At 43.1% G+C, this 23,733-nt stretch overlaps 1 protein-coding gene across 6 annotated transcripts in view; it reads right to left on the bottom strand.

Annotated features, from left to right (window-relative positions):
• Positions 1–23,733, bottom strand: part of STK24 (serine/threonine kinase 24) — a 105,472-nt gene that overhangs the window by 58,451 nt on the left and 23,288 nt on the right. The window contains exon 1 of one of the 6 annotated variants that reach the window (XM_090023186.1): positions 6,349–6,485. The exons of the other annotated variants lie outside the window; for them this stretch is intronic. The gene's annotated coding sequence lies outside the window, so the exon portion shown is untranslated. Of the gene's footprint in view, positions 1–6,348; positions 6,486–23,733 lie in introns of those variants that run through there. 6 annotated transcript variants of the gene reach the window in all.

The raw sequence follows: 23,733 nt of genomic DNA, 5'->3' as shown, positions 1-23,733 counted from the left end.
CGCACGATTGCTGACATCAGGGTAAGATCACATCGTGGTATGAAATAAGTCTGCAGGCACATTACGTTAAAAGACCCGCTAGCTTCCCATCAAATAAGGGAAAAGACCCTCACAAACCTACTGTACTTGACACACAATTAAGCCTATAATGATATGTGAAGCCTGTAGGGCCTTAAGAAGACACAAGGTGGCAATTCTACATAATTCTATTAAAACTCTCTCTCTTCCTCTCATATAAGCAGTGACCTAAGCAAATTTACTGAGGGTGAAGACACTGAGGTTTTATAATGGGGGAGCAGGACCGTCTATCCATGCTAAATTTTTAAAAGAAATACAATTTGAAGTACTATGACCATTATCAAAAGGAGATTATCCTATGAATACGTCAAAATGCTCCCCTCCCCAACAGTATCACTTTTGTGCTGCTTGGGTTTAGTTTCTACCAACTGTTCCTCATCCATTAGTCGATCACCTTCTAGTACTAGGACATCCTGGTGGTAGTGGTGTGCCTGTATATGTTGACGAGCAGGTATAATTGTGTATCACCTGAATATTGTTGGCATTTGAGTGTCACCTGAACTCAGCTAGTGGCTGCATACAGCTGTTATAAAATATCAGAGAGAAAACTGACCTCTCACGAAGTCCGAAAGTAAGGAAGCTGAAGGTGAAGGTGCCATTAATGTTATATTAATCCCCCCAAGGAACAGCTCAAACCACTGCAGCGCATTACCTAGAACCCCTGCCACCTGTCTTAAGTGAAACAACAGTAATTGCATGGTCAAGATTATCACACACTGCAGAAACAATCTAGCAGGATAGGGATGGATAACTTGTCCTCTATTTTTTGATAAAATGAAATCATCTATCCATGCCACTGAACAGATTTCATTTCTCATGTGCTGACCAAAACCCAGACTGTGTTATATTTAGAATATTATCCTCTATTACAAGGATTTTTTTCATAAAAAAGTCTCAAGTTAACTAGCTTAAACACCTGAGGTCTGAAGCTGGGCAGTAGTTGAACAGAACTGATGTACAAGGATAAATGCATCAGTGCTAGTTTTCCCTCAGCTGGGATTAGAGAAATAAACACTGAGGCAGAAGGGTGGAGGAAGAAACCAGAAAGATAATTTTAGTGTCTCTGATTACAGGTGAGCCCTGCTTAGTGCAACTGCTGAAAAAGGGAACATTATGCAAAATGAGTGTTGAGCAAAACCAAAAGTATTTGACAACCAAAGATGGTGACCGCAATTGTTTTTGACCCAAGATGGTGGCCGTGAGCATTATAATGAAACTCATTCAGCACTAAGTGAAATCAGGTATCAATTTCAAATGAGTGTTATAGTGAAATAGCATTAAGTGGGAGTCAGACTGGTGCTATAACTACGATCAGGGCCTTTTATTAAGTGTTCTGAAGGACTCTGGCTAAGACAGAAGAAAAAGTGAGTATTAGAGCCTTTCTGTCTCTTTCAGAGTGAAAGCACCCATGACATGACATACTGCCTAGGGAATGTTTGAAAGTGTTAAAGAATTTGCTATACAGTATTCCCAGTTTGCTTGATAGCTATAGATGTACTTCTACAGTTGCCCAAGAACAGCAGATTTGCATGAGAACAGTTCTCCTTTGCCAAGCAGTTCCCTGATTAATGAGGCAGCCTGGATATTAACATATCTGATAAATGTACTATTCTGACAGTACTTCAAAGTCTCAGGAACTCATTCCTTGTCACTTCTTTGGTTGTTTACATTCTGTAGACATACAGTTGGTTCACATTAAATCAGCTCTGGAGTAGTTTTGGTGCATAATAAACAACATATAGCTCCAATAAACTGAAATACCATTCTCAAATATTTAATGTTTCCAGCAGACAATTTTAAAGGACGAATTTAAGGCTTTCAGTCCTTTTCAATGGTGTCTGTGTAGATCACCAAAGGACTCAAGAATTGCTTAATTGATCCCTCTCCACAATTCAAACAACTCTTCTGGAACCAATTTCAATTCCAATGGATGGAATATAGTAGAGGATCAAATTATTGTTCTCACTGAATGATCAAAAAGGAAAAGAAAGGTCTGCAACAAAGCTCCACCATAAAACCAATTTGAATTACAAAACACAGTAGTCACAAGTCAAGGACACTTAGCCCTGTTAAATTAAGAAAATTCCAAAGACCTATGCAAACAAAGGCCTACAATTTTTCTATAGCCTCCTGGTTTCGATAAGCTTTCCTTTCTGGGGTGCTAGAAAAGTGGAAGAGATGATGAAAGTGATGCACAAGACTCCACAAGGAGAGCCATAAAATCATCCGATACACTGCAGCAAGAGTGGTCATCATCAATGATCCACCTCCCTCCCAACCATGTTACTTAAGTAAGGAAATGTGTCAGTCTTTCTGACCTAAAGCAATGCTGCTGCTACTAAGTTCTTAGTTATTGTTCCTGATGAGGCAAAATTAAATAGGGCTAGGACATTTACTATGGTCTTGTCCAGGGTGAAAGATCTCAGAAAGGTCCTGAATCTATACATGAGAAAATATGCTTTTTTTTTGCAAAAAAAATTCCATTTTACTTCATAAATCTATGGATGAATAAAAAGATTTTTATCTTAATGTTTTAGAATGGAATAAACTGATTTAACCATTTCAGGTCCATTTTCTTTGATAGTAGGGTAGCTCTTAACCTTCAGACTTTTACTAAGGTCTTCACAGAAGAGAAAGGAAAAAAAAAAATAGACAAGAAATCTTCAGGTGCCAATCCATACTACTTTTCTAAGGAAGAGGCTAGCTCTCCACTTTTAAAAACTGAGATGGAAACATTAGCTTGAAAAGATATGGTTTGATTTGAGTTTTTTTAAAATAAACTGACTTAAACCGGCTCAGTGTTAGAGCCAATACCACTTTTCTGTGCACAACAGGAGGCTGAAGAGCTTGTTACAAGGCAAGAGACAGAGAACCTCCAACTCCACATTTCTTTGAAAAGTTCTTGGGAAGGGAAACATCCCAGAGTCCCCTCAAAGGACTGACCCAAGTTCCAAACATCTGTGCATCCCTTCAGGTGCTGGATAGCTCATCTAGAACTTACTAATATTTATCTATTTTAAGGTTTTGCATCAAAAAAGTTTAAAAGTCTTCCACAAAGTAGGCTGGTAATAACAGCAAGCCTAGTGAGTATTTTGCAGTCTCTGGATCTTCCTTTTGTGGTTACATGCAATTCTACTTCAGATAAGTTTGTTCTGTTTTTCAAAAGGGGCCATGATGTTTATGAATGTTTTTCTAGCTTTGGTGGAAATACTCTACCTAAGACAATGATTTTGCAACATTTCCTCATCATACTCCAGTTTATTTTATCAGACGCCTTGAATCCAGGTCAGATGAGGCTGGAAAGGGATTGCTAGCCTTGCAAGAGCAAAAGGACCTTCACGAGAAGACAAGAGTTTGGACACCTGAGCTGCCTCAGCTATTAAAGATGCAGTTTCAGAATAAATACCGCCCCCAAAAGTGCTCCTTACTGCTTATTCCCCCTCCCTCACGGCTGAAGACGCATGTTTTAGAACAGGACCTGAAAAAAAAAATAATTCTGATTGTAGGTACTGTGAAAGAAACAGTTCTGTGAAAGAATTGGAACTAAGAACTGTGGAGCTCTACCCACTTTCAGCCTAGAAAACTAACTCGAGAACTTGAACAAATTTATGGGGTACAAAAATAGTTGGAACAAGACAAGATGCCAAGAAACCAACTGTCCATTTCTCATAACAGAACCTCAACAGAAATAGTGATTCCAAAATAGAGTATTTGATATACAAATAAAAGGACTGTACTTAAGAAAGTCGTCACGTTCACTTAGAAAATGTGATTATCAGCTGGAAAGACTGCAAGGGGGAAAAAAGGATGTTTTTTGCAGTACTCTATCAAAACTGATCTAACAAACAACAAACTAGATTTAACTCTAATTAAAGTTCACAACCTACTCCTGAACTCAGAAACCCAAGAACCCTTTTCTTCTGTTTTTAATCTTCCTCATTTTAGAATACAAAAACAGACTAAAGTGAAATCCTCTTTCTCCTCTATACATGTGTTGTTTGAAAAAGACTATCCAGGAGAACCTAAATAAAAGTCTCATCTTTTCAATATTTCTGTTAGGAGTGGCTCTCCCCCTTCACTTACTATGATCTCATAAGCAGAAAACCCAAGAAACATGCCTATGATCAATCTGTCTAGCACTTCTGCACTGGAAAGAGTAAGAAGCAGCTAGGGTAAACTGTGTCATTTTCAATCTACTGCTGCTCCTTTTGGCACATTTGGAAAACTCTACAAGAGAAAAACAAGAGCTCTAAGGCAATTCTCCAAACCAGTCTCAAATGGTTTGTCTTCTTTTTTTAAGTGCAAGTAGAAGGATGTCCAGGATTCCTATGATCCTATGCCGACATTAACAACTATGCATCTAAAACAAAGAACATAGAAGAAGTAGTAAAATCTCTGCAAGTTGAAAATTGTTGATGATGTATAAATACAGAATTCAATTTTTCCCCAGAAAAAGTTATGAATATAGTTTGCTGCACATAGAAGTCTGAGAATTTGGAAAAAATACTAGTGAATACAGATGCAGATGACAAAAGATCTGGTTACTGAGAAATTGCAGACAGAAATTACATCTGCTTGATATGAAGGTTATCAGCAAAGGCAGGAACCATATACTTTCAAGTTTCCTAAAATGAGGTATGCACAAGTTACCAGTTGTTGTTGAAATCCAGTGAAGATGGTATTTGCTTACATGTAAAAGGGAGTTGTGAGCTGATGCAACCCTTTGTTGCTCAATGGGCTTAAGTTCAGCTCTACAAGTCGTATACATGCAGAGGGTAAAGCCCCACAAATGAAATGGATGAAAAATTTTTTAAAAAGCTGAAAACGACAGTCCTCAGTACTCTATATATCGTTTTTATTATAAAGGATGCAAAAATGGCTTTAAGAAAATACAACCAGCTAACTTCTGGTAATTAACAAGCATGCCCATTTCACAGATGGAAAAAAAATCAAGACCAAGAAGTTACCCAATCTCACACAGGAGTTAGCAAGTAATACAACTTAAGAGTTGCAACTGTCAAATACGTGCTCTAGACACATTCACCCATGAAAATAGTTAAAAAACTAAAACTTATTACACATATTACAATAATAATATATTATTAAAGTCTCACCAATCCACAAAGATTCCTATAAAGAAAGAAAAACCTCTTCCCTTAAGTCCTCTTTCTAAAAGGGTATGTGTCTTTGTTCCTGGTTTGTTTCATGTGATGCTCTCTGGAATAAGAACCAAAGCAAGACCTATAGCTGCACTTTCCTGTGGATCACCTGAAATGAAAACTCATCTCAGTCAGAATGGGAGCAAGGGCTATTTTGCAAAAGGACTTAAAGAGAATATTTCCAAACGGCCCCTCAATTCCACATACAGCTTCTCACCAAAAAAAATCTAAAGGGAAGAACAGGAAGGGTGGCTTATAAAGAAAGTCTTTTATCATTCAAGAGCATTCTTCTAACTACAAAACTATCCCAGGCAACAGCCATATAGATACAAGTCCACAGATGCATCAACTAAAAATAATTTGCTAGTAAGGAAATCAGATCTTTAGTTTTAGATTCCTGACATCCAAGTAGTATGTTTCTTTTAAATTGAGCCCTAGGTTAAACATTTATTCTGGATACATGAGTAGGTGTAAACAGCTGCACTGCATCAAGAGCCAAGTTCTTCTCAAGGCTGTATCACCAACAAGCATAAAAGTTCCCTTTAGGGACATGTTTCCCTCAAAGGCAATGAAATGCAGTGCACTCTGCTTCTGAAGGATCCTGTTTTGGAATAATGCTTTCTAGCAATCTACGTTCTCTAACTTGGATGGAAAGAATTAAATGGAAAATAAACGACAGTCCACCAGAAATCCTTTAAAAAGCTTTCCTTCAAAAAACTGAGGGAAATAAGTACAATCGTCCTCCCTTGATTTTTAAAGAACACGAACGCAAATAAGTTGAAGTTTTGGGCCAGATGTAAACAAAACAAGGGAGGGGACAGTAAATGTTGCGTCTGAGTTTAGTACAAACCCCAGAAAGTGTATTTCTTTCCCCCTACTTTGAGGGCACATTTCAAGTTGAATGGACAAAGCTTGTTCACAGAGAAATGTATTGCCATGAAGCTTAATGGGGCTGGAGCCAGCTGAGAAGGCCCCAGGGAATTCTGGAAAGATTTAAGCAAATATTTTTCATGACAGAGCCGTGAACAGAAGCTGAACTAAAGAACATTACCAAGCCAGGGATCAGGACTGATGAGAAGTATTTGTCTAGGGAGCATTCTGAGGTGCTTACCTCCTCTGAAGTCTGTTGGCATCAGGATGAATGCTAGCTGTCCTCGGGCTGCCATCCCTTTGAGGGGAGGGAGATACAGACGAGCCCAAAGGTTTTCTTCTAAAGACAAGTCCTTACTGCCAGCTGGCCAAAAGGTCCCTGCAATCAAAGAAATCATCGTGGTTTTGCATGTGGCGCATTTATGTCCTTTTCAGTAAAGGTTCATCAGCCAACTAACATGTTCAACCACAAAGAAAGAAAGAAAAAAATGTATCTGTTGGGCAGCCAAGGCAGAACCAGGGAAGAGAAAAAGAAGTAGGCATTCCATGTTGGACACTTCAATAACTTATACGACCATCCATCTGTGACATGATTTTTTAAACCCAAGAAAATCCTTGATGGACAGTATATGCAAGTAATTTCCTTTCATGATTTAAAAATAAATTATTAGCCAATATTTTATTAATCCTTGAACACTGACGTTTTCTCATTTCCATACACATTCCCTTCTCAATGAACACTACAACCTAATCTAGCCACAGCAGCAAGTCCACAAAGATAAAAATCTTTCAACACTACTACATGTTGATTATACACTGCAATTATAGTAGCAGCATATCGTTATTGCTTTCAACTCAGTCTCTTTTTAGGCTATAAATCAGTTACACTGTAACTTGCAGAACCACTTGCTAAGAAAAACAGATAAAGTCTACCCTGTATAAAGCTCTTCATACCAGGTTGCTAAGTTTAGATCCCAACATGCTAGACCTACTATGTTTAAACTTTTTTGGGTCTGAGTACACTCTAGGACCATCCTTTTCTATTCCTCTAGAACAGTAAGGACCACCGTTACTGGCAGGCATAACACAAGTTGGCCCCGCCACACCTTCCCCAAGTGTCACTCCAATCCTCTGCCTCTGCCCGATCTGTTTGCTTCTTCCTGCATCATGCTCCCTGCCTGATCTCTTGCTCCATCTTCTCCTTCCTGCCCTATCTACTATTGAGCTGCCTATCCCCTCCCTGATCTGTTGGGTGTCACACATGGAAGCTGCCCATGCCACTTGTGCCACAGCCATCCTTGCTTTAGAACATATCCAGGGTACAGGCCCTCTGCTATACCTTCCACAGAAATAGGACCTTCCAACCCACCTGTCTTCAACACCTGAAGCAGTGACTCCCAGATGGTCACACTTTCTCAAGCTTCATCCCGACTCTCAGAGCTTCAAACTTACGAGCTCTTTATATTTGCAGTTTATATTTACCACTTCATCACTATACGACAGTGGAAGCAAACATGCACAAAATTTGTAAATAGAGGTGCACTGATACATACCAGATCAACACAAATATAAGGAAAATTGACAGCATCAGCAATTGGCTTTTTTTTGCTGATGTGGCCAATAACGTCACTGATAAGTGCACTGTGCATGCGCGCAGCCACAGCCATAATCTGCAATTGGATCAATATCAGCCAATATGGATCTTTGAAAATTGGCCATTGGTATCGGCCCAAAAAACTCTATTGTTGCACCCCTAGTTATAAGGATCCTAAAACCAATCACTTTTTACTTCAGGCAAAAAAAAAGAAATGCACAAATCAAGACCAAGCATTAAAATACCTGTACTTCTCCTTGCATCTCTTAAAATGTTCTTTTGGCTTAGAAGAAAGCCTTTGGTGAGAGGAAACAAGGATCTCACTATTCCCCCTAACCTACTTTGTGTATGATACCTTCTCTAGAATGTCTCCATCTTCTCCCCCATCCTCTTCCCTCAAAGCTAGTGTTCTGCTCTCTCTAAAATGGGTAGTAGTAAGGAGATCCTGTGTTTTACAACCTCTAATCCCCTGTCAAATAAATATTAGAGATGAGTCACATCAGGTGATCAAAGTGTTCCCCAAAATAAAACCACTACTTACTTACTGTCCACCCTACCCTAAGGGTTCAGATTTTGAAAACTGATTACCATTAAGGGCATCTTTTTGTTAAATTGTACCCTATTTAAATAAATGATCAAAGTTTAATGAATCACTTTTGTTAGACCTGTGCTGGTTGCAAGAATTGTTCCTGCAACCTTCTGTGGGTTTTAGCTTCGCACAGAGACAATATACAGCAAAGATGACAACCAAGCCCCATATTCAAAATGGAATTTGCAATATGCCAAATCACTTCAAGTACAAAGCAATCAACTTATACTCCCTCACAAAAAGAATTCTGAAACTGAGCAGTTATTTAAAAGTTGAATAACTATCCAAATATCAGGTTAACTTCCTTGCAAAGTACAGGAACTCTGCTCTAAAGAAGTACAGTGTAATAACTGAGCTTTAAAATAACTCCATTGCAAGCTATGATTTTATTACTTTGAAGAGACTTTCCAGCTTCTTTAACTGTCTACCAATAAAAATTCATGAGATTAATACTACTCTGTATCAAAAAACACTTGTTCCTACAAACCTTTAATCAAATAAGCAAACTCCAGTTGACTGACATAGGTTCATAATGATTTTTAACTGCCTCAAAACCACTATACTTCTTCCAAACTTAAAACAAGGGAAAAGTTTAAAAAAAAAAAATGGAAGTTTCACATTACTTCTCCCCCTCTCCTCAAAGCTTACCTTTCTCCCTCTCCCTGACCTCTTTTTATTCATGTCCTACTCCCAATTTAAACTCAACATGGAAAACATAGGCTGCATATACAAGCATTCATTTCTACCAGGAAGAATTAACAACCGGTAGGCATACACTATGTCAAGCCCACAGGGTCACAAGCCACATTTGAGGACAGCCTCCCCAAGACCAATTCCCAGCCCCTCAGGCTTTGCAATCCCTACCCCTGCTGCCTTGGCAGCCGCCCCTCCCTTCTCTTCCTGGACTAGACAAGGAATGAAAGGGAGCATCAAGTCAAATTCCCCAGTCCCTTCCCCAACCCAGAAAATCTCCACCTTGGGGAAGAGTTAGGAAGCAGTTGTTGCTGCTGCTTCCTTCCATTCCCAGACTAGGCCAGGAGAGGAGCATACTACTGTTCACTTTTGAGAGAGAAAAACTTTAACCTGTAAGATCTTCTCCCAGAAAGGGCATTTTCCACCTAGGAGAAATTCAGTTAATATTTGTGTGTTCCTCGTTTATACTGGGAGAATGGCAATTCTCACAGAGATGTAGTGCCTGTATGTTGCCATACTCAATACATCCACTTTTCTCATACAAGCTAACCCAATAGCCTTCTCTCCTGTCATTCTAACAACCGAATATATAATTTCTTCTACTTCCCAGATGCACAACCTCATCATTCTTGACACTGCTTTGCCTTTTACCTACTATGATTAAGTTGCTTTCAGTTTCATAACTCTTTACAGCAAGCCAAGCCTTCCTTTCCAAAACGTTTACTATGAGAACATTTGTCTATGTTTTGATTAGCCATCAGCTTTCTCTTTACCTTTAACACCTATCTGGTTCTTGAGACACTAACACTGATAAACATGTCTTTGCCCACCATTCCAAATGGATGAGCTTCCTCCTTATGAAAACTGTCCCGACTGCTGCAGATGAAAACTGTAAAAGCTTTGACAGCATCTCTTTCATAAAAATGCAGAACACTGGCTGGGCAAGACCGATTTGTGGTAACAAGACTGCCACAAGAAAATCAAACTTTGCTAACGGTTTACAACCCATTAGGCATTGAGACAGTGGAGTGCTTGAGGTACCCAATACCAGACCCATGCAATAAAATAATAAAAAGTGGTTAATAGTCGTGATGTGCTCATCATATATGTGCACCTAAGAAAGCCCTTTAGAAAAAGGATGAGCCAATGCAGGCAAAGAAACTGCATATGCATTTCAATTAGCCTATCAGCTAAAGAAAACAAAAGACTAAATATCCATCTCAAAAGAAACCTGTAAAAGGAGCACTGAATATAGGGAGAATACACTGCATGCTACATCCTCACATTTCTCAAAACAGGCATCCAATGTTACTCTAAGGTATTAAAAATGTCTGAACCATTCACTGTGTGTCTAAAGTTACGAGCTAACGCAAATGTACCCCACTGATAAACAAAACCCCAACAAACAAGTTTGGTGACACCTCTAAGTATACTATCTGACACTCAAGACCCACCATCTGTGATTGACCTATAATTCCAGAGGCTGCAGAAACAAACAGTCTTTACACCTAGATAATCAAGAACAAGAGTCAGGCAATTAACAGTTATGATATTGATGACCAACCTTTTCTTCCCTTCTTTGTTCAGACTTTAACTGGCCAACCATCAAGAAAAATGCTTTGAAGAAACAGTATAAGAACTAATAAGATTTGTCAGCAGGCTGTGTGCAGTCCAGACCAGAAGCCATCCTGCCACCCAGCCAACAAGTGAAGGACCCATGCTTCAAGAACTCCTTCCTGCCTACATTGAGAAAAGATCTCAATGCAGCTAAGATAAAACTAAGGACTAATAGCTTATTTTATATTGGAAAGAGTCTTCGCTGGCATTTAGTTTTATAACTTGTTGGTAGTTATTAAAGCAAGCCTTTCTGCTATTCATCAACCTAGTGTTGTGTTGATTCATAAAGCACTAAGTTAGAAACTCAGTTTAAGTGCAACACTGACTGCATCTCATCAGTGATTTCTGAAAAATTGTCAATTCAGATCTCACCATCCCATTTCTCCTACATTTTAATTGTTGGTCCATAAAGTAGATGACAGATAGAGTCAGTATTCCCAAGGTATTATTTCATAATTTTATTACTATTGCTTACTCATCAAAATAAAACAGCTAAATAGCTTTACTCCCTTTCTTCCCCGCTCCATTTCTTCTCTCTCCTTGTTGCTCACCTCCTGTTTACATGGTAGCTCAGTGATGTTTTCCAGCACCATAGGTACAGCAATTGGATTGTAACTGGGGATTAGAAGGGCTGGTTATAAAAACTGCATTCAAAAACTTCTAACTGTCCATAACATTCAATGTTTTAGAAAGGCAAGACTAAAAACAGAAATAAACTCACTCACTACTAAGGAACTGGTTCTCTCTCTCTCGCTCTCTCTTTTTTTTTTTTTTAAGATTAATATTTTGGCAGCCTCTTAACCCATTTATAAAGTAGCAATGTATACCTTCAATAAGAGTCAACAGCAATATACACAGTATAATGGCCATTTGTAGCAAGCCCTCATATATTATTGCTTTACATGCATAAAATATTATCTTTCCCTTTTCCTGCTGCTACAATTACCTCCACTCAGCCCACCTAAAATATACACATGCTAAAACTATAAGGCAGTAAAAAAAAAAAAAAAAATTAGATGCCCAATTTAGATTCTCTAGTGATGAAACTGTTGTACAGAGATGCAATGCATCAAGGGTACACAGGTTACCACTAAAGCAAAAAAAAGCTTGCTGATGTAATTTTTCCAATGCCAGGATTGAAACAATCACTGAAAAATCCTAACTCGCAAGTAGTATGTTACCAGATTGCTTCACAGGCTGGTCAACAGAAGACGACCACATGGTCCTGCTGACAGTTTGCAGCCTTAATCCTTTAACTCAAGTAATAAAGTTTTGTACTTTAGAACTAAAGATCCTGAACTGAGTTCAGATCCTGATGACAGGCTGGAAGACTAGGAACCATTATTACAATGCCCATGATAATGGAGCATATTACATAGCAGCACTATTCACTTTGGGGACTACGTTTCTTCTACCCACAATACAATTATGCATGCCTTTCCTAATTAGTTTTAAATCAATTCCATTTCGACCTTACCCACTTTTAAAGGACATCACTGACATGACTCATTAGTTTTTAGATAATCCACTGATTTAGGCTTATAGAAAGAAAGTAGACAGCCAAGTTGAATAAAGGTCCATTTTTTTAAAGTTTATGTAAATTTAATTGTATCATGTATATACACTGATCCTTTTAAAAACAAATGTGTTATGTATTTAAATTATTTAAAAAAAATCATAAAATAAATTTCATTTAAATCTTGAATAGTGAAATTGAAAGGCTGAGCTGAGGGAAATTGCTAGCTAAGCATCTGGAACCAATTTAATGAAATAATAAATTAACTGTAATCTAGTCATTGGGTGCAGAGAAAATACTTTCTTCGTTTTAGTTCAGAATTAAGAAACAGATTAAGAGCTGAATAAGCAAGAAAGCTTGTTTCCTTCTAATCTAGAAATAAAAATGAAGCAAGATGCTGAGCTCTACTAGCTATAAAAAGCTGGAAGAACATGAGTGACCAGAACAGTTTAATTCATTAACTATAGCTGCTACTTGATTTAATAAATGTTGGTTTACAATGCAAACTATTTTGATATTTTTAACATAAGCAACACAACATTTTATGTAACTAATGAAAAGTCTTCCTATGTAGTTAGTTTCTGCATTTTAACTGAATTCCCATTTCAATCTAAAGTTACCATAAGAATCCATTTATCTTTAAGTACATCAATAGAATTAAATGATTTAAACTTCACAGTTTTTAAACTGCAGACATCATCTGGGGACTTCCTGAGAAGAAAATTTGCACCAAATGGATTGGCAGCATATCGTTTTCAAATTCTTCAAGACTATCATGATATAAAGGCAAAGAGTATGCCAGGGGCCAAAGGACAATTCATGATTGGCACTTGTTTACGTTACATAGATCTGCCTGCAGAAAAGCTGAGGTGCACCTTATTACTGTGACCATTTTGGTTTTCACTGCAAATCAAAATGAGAAAGGGACTTAACTAAGAGCACCTTGCTAGACTCTCAAAATTATGTCAGTGGCTGTTCTGATACCCCAGAACCTTAAAATTAGGAAACTATAAAGATAACTTTAGGCTGCCTCCTGGAAATACAGCATAGAACCTGACCCAATTTCTTTAAAAGAAAAGAATTTAGAGTTTAGAGAAGCTTGAGATCTGAATTAAAAAGGGTCAGTTTAACTAATAAGATACAGGTAATGCAAAAATACCCCAAGGGAGCACAAGCCCTTAATAATATACCTGATATATCCATAATATTTCCGTGATTATGGTATCTAGCTACCCTGTATATCAGGGACAGGCAATTATTTCAGGTAGAGGGCTGCTCAACAAGGTTTGGTGAGCTTTCGAGGACCACATGGCTAGCCCCGCCCTTTGACAATTGCCACGCCCCTCCAGTCATCATCTTAGGACCAGGAGTTCCACTCCTAACCCCTGACCTTTGACACCAGAAGTCCTTAGCCCCCAGGAATGCTCCGGGGGGGGGGGGGTTGCCATCTTAGAACCAGGAAAAAACCAAATAAACTAAAATTTAAACACCTACTATAACATATTTTAATTTTATTACAAAAAATATTTGTCATTATTTGTGTTTGCATCGTGTATATGGAGATGATTACATAATGACTCAAAAATAAATTCTTAGTCTTGTATAGTGTGTGTACATTGGGGGGGGATGTAGGGTGGGGTGGGGTGGGGGGGTTGTGAGAGGTTGCGGTTGTGTGGGGGTGTGTCACACTTGTGGGGTATGAGGGAGGATGGCCCGCCCCATAGTGCAGCAGCAGGTGAGGGCGCTCAGGGTGCTTGTGCCTGGCACAGGCACTGGTGCCCAGCACTGCACGGCTCCAGCCAGCACTGCACGGCTCCAGCCAGCACTGCACGGCTCCAGCCAGCACTGCACGGCTCCAGCCAGCACTGCACACTGCAGTGAGGAGCACAGCCCCCACTGGGCTATCTCTATGGCCACTGCTCCCCGCTACACACAAACAGCCCCCACACTCATATGGCACAGGAGGGAAGCCCTATGCACTGGAGCCGGCTGCCTTCCATCCCCCCCAAGCATGCAGGTCCCAATGCTCCATGGTGATGCAGGGGCTGGGGCTTCCTTCCTGTGCTGCATGAGTGCAGGGGCTGCATGGGAAATTCCACTGATGGAGACAGCCTGGCAGGGGTTGCACTCCTCACCACAATGCTGCTTCACCAACAATCTCACCTTGACCATACTCTTCTAACTTATTCCATACTGTGCTTGAAACCTGTGTCTGTCTGTCTGCTCCAATTATGCTACATTCCAAATGGCACTGAAACAGAAATGACCTTCAAGAAATCCTCCTTTTGTGCTGGAAATCTACAAGAAATTGCAAGATAAGACATTTGGGAAAATATGCCTGAAGTGGTATTTGTATTTCTACTGGATAGAAAAGGAGCGGTGGCAAAGAATTATTCTGTCATACGCAGACTGACTCTCACTGAAAGTTCTTGCTATTTATTTCTGCCTTCAAAAGTACCTGAATTAAGAATAAGTAATTCTGCTTATAAGGTACAGTAAAGGTAAGCCCCGCTTAGCACTCTTAATTGGTTAGCGAAAAAACAAGCATTAAGCAGAATAGCATTACATGAAACCAAAAGGGAAACCTGCTCCCTGCTGCCAGCTGTACGATCCCCCTGAGGATTATAACAAAACTCGCTGAACGCTAAGTGGAATCAGGTATCAATGCAAAATGAGCACTATAGCAAAATAGCAATAAGCAAAACAGTGTTAAGCAGGGGTTGCCTGCATTTACTAAGGTGCTTTTCTCACATAACTGCCACATCACTTCTCTTCCATCACTGCCACATTCCAGACTAAGCAAGAAGGATCAGGTGTACCCTGAGACTAGAGCAGCCTGGTTAAATGCACTGACAAGGACCTTAGGATCTCTCACCAGAAATCCATCCAGGGACACAGGCCATTACAGTGACACTGTGGCAACACTGATATGCCTGGCAAATGCTCTATTTATGCTAGGTTAAGCCAGGCTAAACTAGCTCAAGCTAATTTTGCAATAGAAATAAAGGTCAGAAAAATGGAAATGGAAATAAAGGTCAGAAAAAAGAGTTAATCATCTCCAGTTATCATCCTCCTTAAGACAGGGGGATTCAACTGTTTAGATGCCCATCTAGTGTTTCATCAAAAGCAGTACTTGAATATAATATACAAAAAATGGAGCTAGATGGAAGAGCATGAGCTAAATGACAAGAAAACTCATTTTATCTGATGATTCTTTCTTTTTTCCCCCCGCCAAACATCATACTAAATTAGGCACTGAACTGTGGAAATGCTGAGGGAACCTCGCCCTGAGTGCACCTACATATGCTATTAAGGCAATATAACAGAAAAGTGTTCCCAAGCACAACAGTTACACATGCACCTAGGACCGCAGCAGTTTGAGCCAGGTCAGAGCAGCCCCAGGCTGGCAGCAGGCTCAGGGAGTCAACACCGGATTCCAGATCATGGCATTGAGCAGTGGAGGGTCTGGCTGGGGCACGAGAATGCCTGAAGAGCGGAGCCATGTAGCTAAGCAGCAGTCAGGGGTCTGACCCCTTGCTTCCTGAGCTGACCAGGCACAATTTATGCTCAGATCAGCAATTACACATGCACTTAGGCACAGTTATTTTTGCCACCACTATGGTGAAACTACTTTCCCCAATAGGTACTATCTTGTGAAGGCAAAAATTAGTTTGCTGTGATCTAACAGCATGGCATGTGTAGATTGTGGCACTTTACACCATAGCAGTTAAGTGCACATGTGGATGCACCCTGATATTAAAATTATTATAACTGGATCAATTACTTTAAAAAGTTAAGCAAGGGATGACAGCAAACCTCTCTTTGCCAACGTATTTGGGGGTTTGTTTGGGTTTTTTTGCTTAATTTTCTTTTACAGCAATAGGCATGCTAAGCTTCTATTCTCACTGGTAAAAATCTATGTTTTTACCTAGATGTAAGTAATAGTCATTAGCTAGCCTACTGTAAAATCACAGCTGAATAAGACATTTTAAATTTTCCAATGAGCTAGTTGCTGGGGCTGGTTTTGCTTTAGAGCGAGGAGTTGGACTAGAAGACTTCTTAAGGTCCCTTCCAACCCTAATTTCCTATCATTCTAAGGTAAGCCAGGCACAGTCAACAGGCAGAAGGGGGCATAATATGTAGGCTCTGTCTACCTACTTCACAGTAAATACTATAAGGGATGCACCTAATGGCTTGTCAGTTACCCTGCTGTAAAATCACCTCTTCTTAACACTGAAATCAGCACCAGATACCTTCAAGCAGTGGCTCTCAACCATTTTTAGACTCAATCCCCCCCTCCAGTAGTTTCAAGGCACTCCTCAGAAAATGTCAGCCATTAGCTTTCACTTATTTTTTGACTACAGAATAAAAAAGCAATTTTTCTTTTGCAAAGAACTCAGACTGCAACACGTCAGAAATGTTTTTGTTGCTATGGATTTCGATTTACAAGCTGTGGGTTTATCTTGTGAAGCATGCCTTTATATTTGCACACCCAGCAGTACTAACATTAGGCAGCACCCTTGAGAACCCTTCTTGAGAATCACTGCCTTAAAAAGACACAAAACTACTTGGAGTGAAAACCTAGGCTCAACCTAGACAGCTCATGGTCAGAAGAACACTCTTTTTTGGAGATGCAAGTTATTTTCTTTTCTTTTTACTGTAAAGTGAGAATTCCTTACCCAGTGAGGTTATAAAGAGCCAGTCTAGACAGGTTATGCAACCAATTCTCTGTATATCAATAACTTATTTTTAAGGTGACCATTTGACTAGAACTATAGACATTAATTTTCTGCAGACTTCCTCCAAGATAAACATAACTCCTTAAAATTTCCAAGCAGTAAAGCAAAAGTTTCTGGAAGTACTCCACAGCATGAAGTCTTAGAGTTAAGAGGAGTCCTTGCCTATTAAAGTATACTTCAAAGAGCACACATACATTCAGAGAAAGCTACTGAGGACATAGGAAACAGAAGTGAAGAAAAAGTTTTAAGGGCCAATCTGTTCAAAAGAGAACAAAAACTTCAGACAGGATTCTCTACAAAAGCAGCCAGTGGACACCAGAATGATTTGCTCTTACCTTTCTGTACTATACATTAAGCAAGCCAATTTATGCTGCAACAACTGGAGCTTTCAACCGTCTTTTACAATCTTGTCTAGTTCTAGTTATATCATACTTCAGTAGTCCAACACTATTCATTAAGGCCAGAGAGGGTCATTGTTGTCACAATCTGTAAGATGTCTTATATGTAACACAAAAGTCACAATTTCAGTAATCCCTGCATCAAGTCCATAACATGCAATTAAGTTACAGCAGGGATTGCCAACCCCTAGCACGCATTCGAGAGTATGGCACACAAGACCATTTTGCTTGGCATGCCACCACCGGCCCAGGCTCTGGGCAGCTGTCACCAGCCATGGAGGCCAGGCTGCTCCCGGCAGGTAGCTGCAAACCCTGCTGCAAGCAGCTCAGGCTCCATGGGTGGCAACAGCTACCCAGAGCCTGGGCTGCAGCCAGGAGGCTGCAAACAGTTGCACTGGACCCCAGACCTCTGGCATCAGCTTCATACAGCAGGCAGCTGCAGGCGCACCTCAGAGCAGATGGTGAGGGAGGGGCCTGAGGCACTGCAACCCCAGCTCCTCCCCCACCATCTGCTCTGAGGAGCGCCTGCAGCCGCCTGCTGTACGCAGCTGATGTCAGGGCTCTGGAACAGGGGCAGCACCACGCTGTGGCCAGATGGCTCCACCCTTCCCAGGGCTGCTGCCTACCCCTTGCAGCTCAGCCCACCACACTTCTGTCCACTCCTAGTCCAGCCCTGCCACAGCTGCCACACTGGGAAGAGGCAGGCACCATCCTTGCCAGCTGCACCACCCTTTTGCAGGCTCAGCTGCATAAGGCGGGCAGCAGCGCTAGGAGGGTTGGCTACAGGGTGGGCCACAGTGAATTTTCCCTACCCTTTCTCTATAGCATATGCTTCTTCCACTGTCAGAGAGAGGATAGTAAGCTAGACGGAGCACTGGTCTGGCCCAGTATAGCACCCGGACGTCTGCTGGAAGGAGCAGTCAGCCAGGTTTGACTGCTCACATAGGTTCCTAGCCGACCTCCACCTAACCCAGGAGATGCACAGTTCCACCGGAGGAATGCCTTGTTGGACATGGTCCTGGCCACAGGCAATGACCTGGTGAGGGGGCAGTGGGTTCTCAACAACCTGGGCGATAGCGATCATCGCCTCCTGGAATTCACCATCCAGCGCAGGGTGTCAAAGACCTGCAGCAATGCAGCAGCCCTGGACTTCAGGAGGGCTGATTTCAAGGAGTTAAGGAAACTAGTTGGGGAGGCACCAAGGTCCTGGAGGGGAGGGGAAGGGAGGGGAGTTGGGAGTTCAAGAAGAGTGGTCATTCCTTAAGGAGACAATCCTCCAAGTCCAAAGGGTGACAGTTGCAACATGGATCAAAGACTGCTCAACAGCCCCCATGGCTCACCAAAGGCATCCAGGAACATCTCAAAGCTAAAAAGGAGGCATACACACAATGGAAGGGAGGGGCCATAACCACGGAGGATTACACCTCCGTTGCTTGAGACTGTAGGGGGGCTGTTCCTGCCCGGCCCGGGGGCCTCGCCGTCCCTCGGCGGGAGCCCTACCAATCCAACTAACACAAGAGAGGTTTAACAACCCGCAGGGAGGGCTGTGGCCGAGGAGGTGAGGCCTCCGCTGAGGGGTCGGTCCAGGCGCTCGGCTCCCTTCAAAAAAGGGAGGAAGAAGGACCCAGAAAACTATAGGCCTGTCAGTCTTACCTCAGTCCTGGGAAAGCTTTGAGAAAATTATCCAGGAATACATCTGCGAGAGACCAGCAGGAAAGATTATATTTAGGGGCAATCAACATGGGTTCATTAGAGGCAGGTCCTGTCAGACCAACTTGGCTGCCTTCTACGACCAGGCCACAAAATCCACAGATGCATCACGAGAAGGTCCAAGGAGGTGATCCTCCCACTCTGTGTGATATTGGTCAGGCCACACTTGGAGTACTGCATCCAGTTCTGGGTGCCGCACTTCTGGAGGGATGTGGACAGCATCAAGAGGGTCAAGGCCCTCGCATGACCCGGGGGCAGCAAGGCAGGCCCTACGAGGAGAGGCTATGGGACCTGAACCTGTTCAGCCTCCACAAGAGAAGGCTAAGAGGGGATCTGGTGGCCATCTATAAAAACTTGCCAAGGGAGACCGGCAGGCAATGGGAGAGTCCCTATTCCCCCAAGCACTACCAGGAGTAATGAGGAATAACGGCCATAAGTTGATGGAGAGTAGACTCAGGCTAGACCTGGAAGGGTGTGGGCAGTGGGGTCCCGCAGGGCTCGGTCCTTGGACCGATACTCTTTAATGTCTTCATCAGCGACTTGGATGAGGGAGTGAAATGTACTCTGTCCAAGTTTGCAGATGACACTAAGCTATGGGGCGAAGTGGACACGCCGGAGCGCAGGGAACAGCTGCAAGCAGACCTGGACAGGTTAGACAAGTGGGCAGAAAACAACAGAATGCAGTTCAACAAGGAGAAATGCAAAGTGCTGCATCTAGGGAGGAAAAATGTCCAGCACACCTACAGCCTAGGAAATGACCTGCTGGGTGGCACGGAAGTGGAAAGGGATCTTGGAGTCCTAGTGGACTCCAAGATGAACATGAGTCGGCAGTGTGACGAAACCATCAGAAAAGCCAATGGCACTTTATCGTGCATCAGCAGATGCATGACAAATAGGTCCAAGGAGGTGATACTTCCCCTCTATCGGGCGCTGGTCAGACCGCAGCTGGAGTACTGCGTGCAATTCTGGGCGCCGCACTTCACGAAGAATGCGGATAACCTGGAGAGGGTCCAGAGAAGGGCCACTCGTATGGTTAAGGGCCTGCAGGCCAAGCCCTACGAGGAGAGACTAGAGAAACTGGACCTTTTCAGCCTCCGCAAGAGAAGGTTGAGAGGCGACCTGGTGGCTGCCTATAAGTTCATCAGGGGGGCACAGAAGGGAATTGGTGAGTATTTATTCACCAAGGCCCCCCCCGGGGTTACAAGAAATAATGGCCACAAGCTATAAGAGAGCAGATTTAGATTGGATATTAGGAGGAACTTCTTCACAGTTCGAGTGGCCAAGGTCTGGAACGGGCTCCCAAGGGAGGTGGTGCTCTCCCCTACCCTGGGGGTCTTCAAGCGAAGGTTAGATGTGTATCTAGCTGGGGTATTGTAGGCCCAGCACTCTTTCCTGCTTATGCAGGGGGTCAGACTCGATGATCTATTGAGGTCCCTTCCGACCCTAGCATCTATGAATCTATGAATCAGGAGGCACTGCTTCACAGTCAGGGCAGCTAGAATCTGAAACCAACTTCCAAGAAAAGTGGTGCTCGCTCCTATCCTGGGGGTCTTCAAAAGGAAGCTAGACAACCACCTAGCCAGGGTTGTTTGACCCCAGCATTCTTTTCTGCCGTGGCAGGCGGTCACACTTGATTATCTGCTCGGGTCCCTTCCAACCCTACCAGTTATGAAACTTCGTATATACAGCACTTCATATGCACACACACGCACATACATAAAGAAAAGAAGTGCCATACTGAGCCACACCGCCAGTCCATCTAGCTCAGTATCCTCTTGAGAGCCCACCACCCTGTGCCCCACGCTAAACATTAACCAGTAATGCATTACTGGTACAAATACACATATAGTTTAAATGTTATCCTTCACATCCCTTAATTTTGGTTGCCACACACAGTATATATTAGTGGTCACTAACCTAGGGATCCTGATCAACAGGTAGATCCCAGAGCCTCTGAGCTAACCCTGGGCTGAGGGGACAGCTGGGCATGGAAGCATGCGCACAGCTGCTGCCCCTAGCCCCAGTAGGTCAGTCTGTGGGGGAGGGAAAGTGTGGGGGACAGATCGAGGCCCCTCACAGTGAACGACTGACCATGCAGCCCAGCCAGGAGCAGGGGAAGGTAAGTAGGGTCCTACCGCATCCAGGTGGTGGGAGGATTAAAGCCCAGGGGACTCCTCCAGAGGCACAGGGGGGGCTCCCTCCCCATCTGTGTGGGGGCAGAGATGACTGCTGCTGTGCCTCAAGTCCTGCTGCAGCTAGCTATATGCAGGCGTGGCTCAACCAGCTCATGTGGGGGCAGTCCCGGCCCAGCTGGGTCTGGGAAGATCTGGTCATGCAGGGGCATGTGGGGGGAGTGGGTCTCCTGCCACAGGGTGCAGCCCAGTGGAGGCCCCAGGGGCCAATTCCCCCCCCACACCTGTGCTCAGGACACAGCGCGCAGCCTGCAGCAGCAGCTACCTCATCCTGAGCATAGGTGGGGGAGAGCACAGGCCCCCAGGGACTCTGGACCACAGGTTGGGGGGCACAGGCCACCAGGGCCTCTGGCAGGCTGTGCCTAGCAGCGGGAGCCTCCCCAGAAATGCACTCCTGGACCACAGAGACTCCCAAACCCGGTCAGCCTAGGGCCAGGGCCTGATGCCATGTTCGTCTGGCCACTGAGTGGACACGACTCAGCGTAGCCACAGTACAGATGTGGGACTGGGCCCCAGCCCAGTCTGGGACACACTGCAGTCCAGGGGCGCATGGGAAAAGGTAGGGATGGAGCAGGAGGCAGCATGGGGTGGGGCAGAGGGAGGGCACTGTAGATCCTGGGGTGCCCTTTGCTTCCAAAAAGTGATCTTCACCATAAAAAGGTTGGAGACCACTGGTATACATGGTGGGAGGCAAGTAGTCATGTATATGCATACATGACTTGTAGGGCTGTACAAAGCTTCGGTAGCTGATTCAATCTGGAGATTTGGCCCGATTCTGGGACCGAATCTCCAAATCTGAATTGAATCAGGAGACAAAGTAAAAGCTACAAATCAATTTGGAAAAGATTCGGCCGATTCGGAGATTCAGCCATAGACTAAATAGGCAGCTGACAGTAGCAGCAGGGCAGAGCCCCCGCTCCTAGCACTACCATGCCCACATCCCATGCCCCCTCGTGCTGGCTCGCTGGCAAGTGGAGGCAGGGCAGAGCCCCAGCTCCCAGCACTGACGTGGGCACAGCAGCGGTGGGAGTGGGGGCTCTGTCCTGCTGCCACCCAGAGCAAGCTACACCTACATCACATCTCCCCATCAAGCCAGTCGGACAAGCGGCAGCAGGGCGTAGCCCCCACAGCTGGGGAAGAGGCAGGCACAGCCAGAGGAGCCATGGGAGAAGCCCCCATCCCACACCTGGCCTAGCCTCCAGAATAAAAAGCCCCACTACCCCACACTGCGTGCAAGGGCCCTGCCATGAGCACCCAGAGGCCCCAATCTCTGCTCCTGCAGCCAGTGAGTACAGGGGTTTTCTGGGGGCGGGGTTAAAGTGCCAGGACTAGGCTGGAGTCAGGCAGGGCAGCCATGGGGGCTTCTCCCACAGCTACCCCTGCCCAGAGAGACACAGGCACAGCCCAAAGAGCCACGGGAAAATCTGGAGCTGCCCAGCTGTGCCTGTCTCTCCCCGGCCAATCCAAATCACCAAATCTGTCCAAAACAGCACCGAATCTTCTGAAGCCGATTCAGCCAAATCAAATCAGGACAGTGATTTGAATCTCCAAATCAAATCACTATACTCCAAAATCAGCCAAATTTGTTTGGTTACTTCCCTATTCACATAGATCTAATGACTTGCATACACTCAACCATGTGTAAGTAGGCAATTGGGCCTAAAACACATACTCATACATTACCCTGAGACTTACAGACACATTTTTGGGTGTAGTTCACAAAAAAAACGTGTCCTAGGTATCAAAAGTTTGGGAACCACTGCTCTACATCCTAATCCGTTTGATATGTACTCAAGTAATTTCATATGTTGCTCACTTTTTAACCACAAATGAAAATAATGTTTAGTTAAGTACCTTTTGGCAGTTTATGTACATGCGGAACAATAGTAACAGAGGCAGTTGTCAGTATTACCTTCACAACCTCCTGATATCACTCCTTTAACTAAGAAATGTATATTCCCCCTCTTAATTGCTGTACTGACATTGATTGCTGCACATCTCTCCCAGACCACCCTGTCACCTGTTAGTTGGCTACCCTATACTTACCCTCCTCTCTTTTACCCAAGTCCTTCTTTTTTTTTTTTTATACCTGTAGTCACTCTCTCTCCCACCCATTCTACTGCCTTACTTTAACCTGCATGAATACAGACACATCTGGTACTGACATAGCAGTTAGATTTATGTTTAAAAATGTATTTACTACAAAAATAAAAGACATGCCCCAGTGAGGCCCATGACTCTTGCTTGTATCTTTTTCAATCTGTTTTAGATAGAGACTGTGTCTACCACAATAAATAATACATTCAATGAAAAAGCAGAAGGCAGAGCAGGATGGCTGCTCTCTGAATTAGTTTATATGGTGCCACTTAACCCTGCCTCCTTAGTTCCTAAATTTTCAAAAGGTCTGTCCTCTTCTTAGGAAGGAACCGTGTGGTTTTGAAATTACTGGACTCAATCATGTGTATTCATTGCTATCAAACAAAATTAGTTTACTGCTTTCAGTCTTCTCTTCTGAGAAGCACATTCACTACTAGGCCTCTAGGAGAAATGTCTAGGTGGGGAATTGAAGAAATGATCT

This window comes from Crocodylus siamensis, chromosome 1, assembly GCF_052110815.1.
Source record: "Crocodylus siamensis isolate JL-2025a chromosome 1, ASM5211081v1, whole genome shotgun sequence".
In the NCBI taxonomy this organism is placed as follows: domain Eukaryota; kingdom Metazoa; phylum Chordata; order Crocodylia; family Crocodylidae; genus Crocodylus; species Crocodylus siamensis.
The sequence above is the reverse complement of the archived record's forward strand: the minus strand, read 5'-3'. Positions and strand labels throughout refer to the sequence as shown.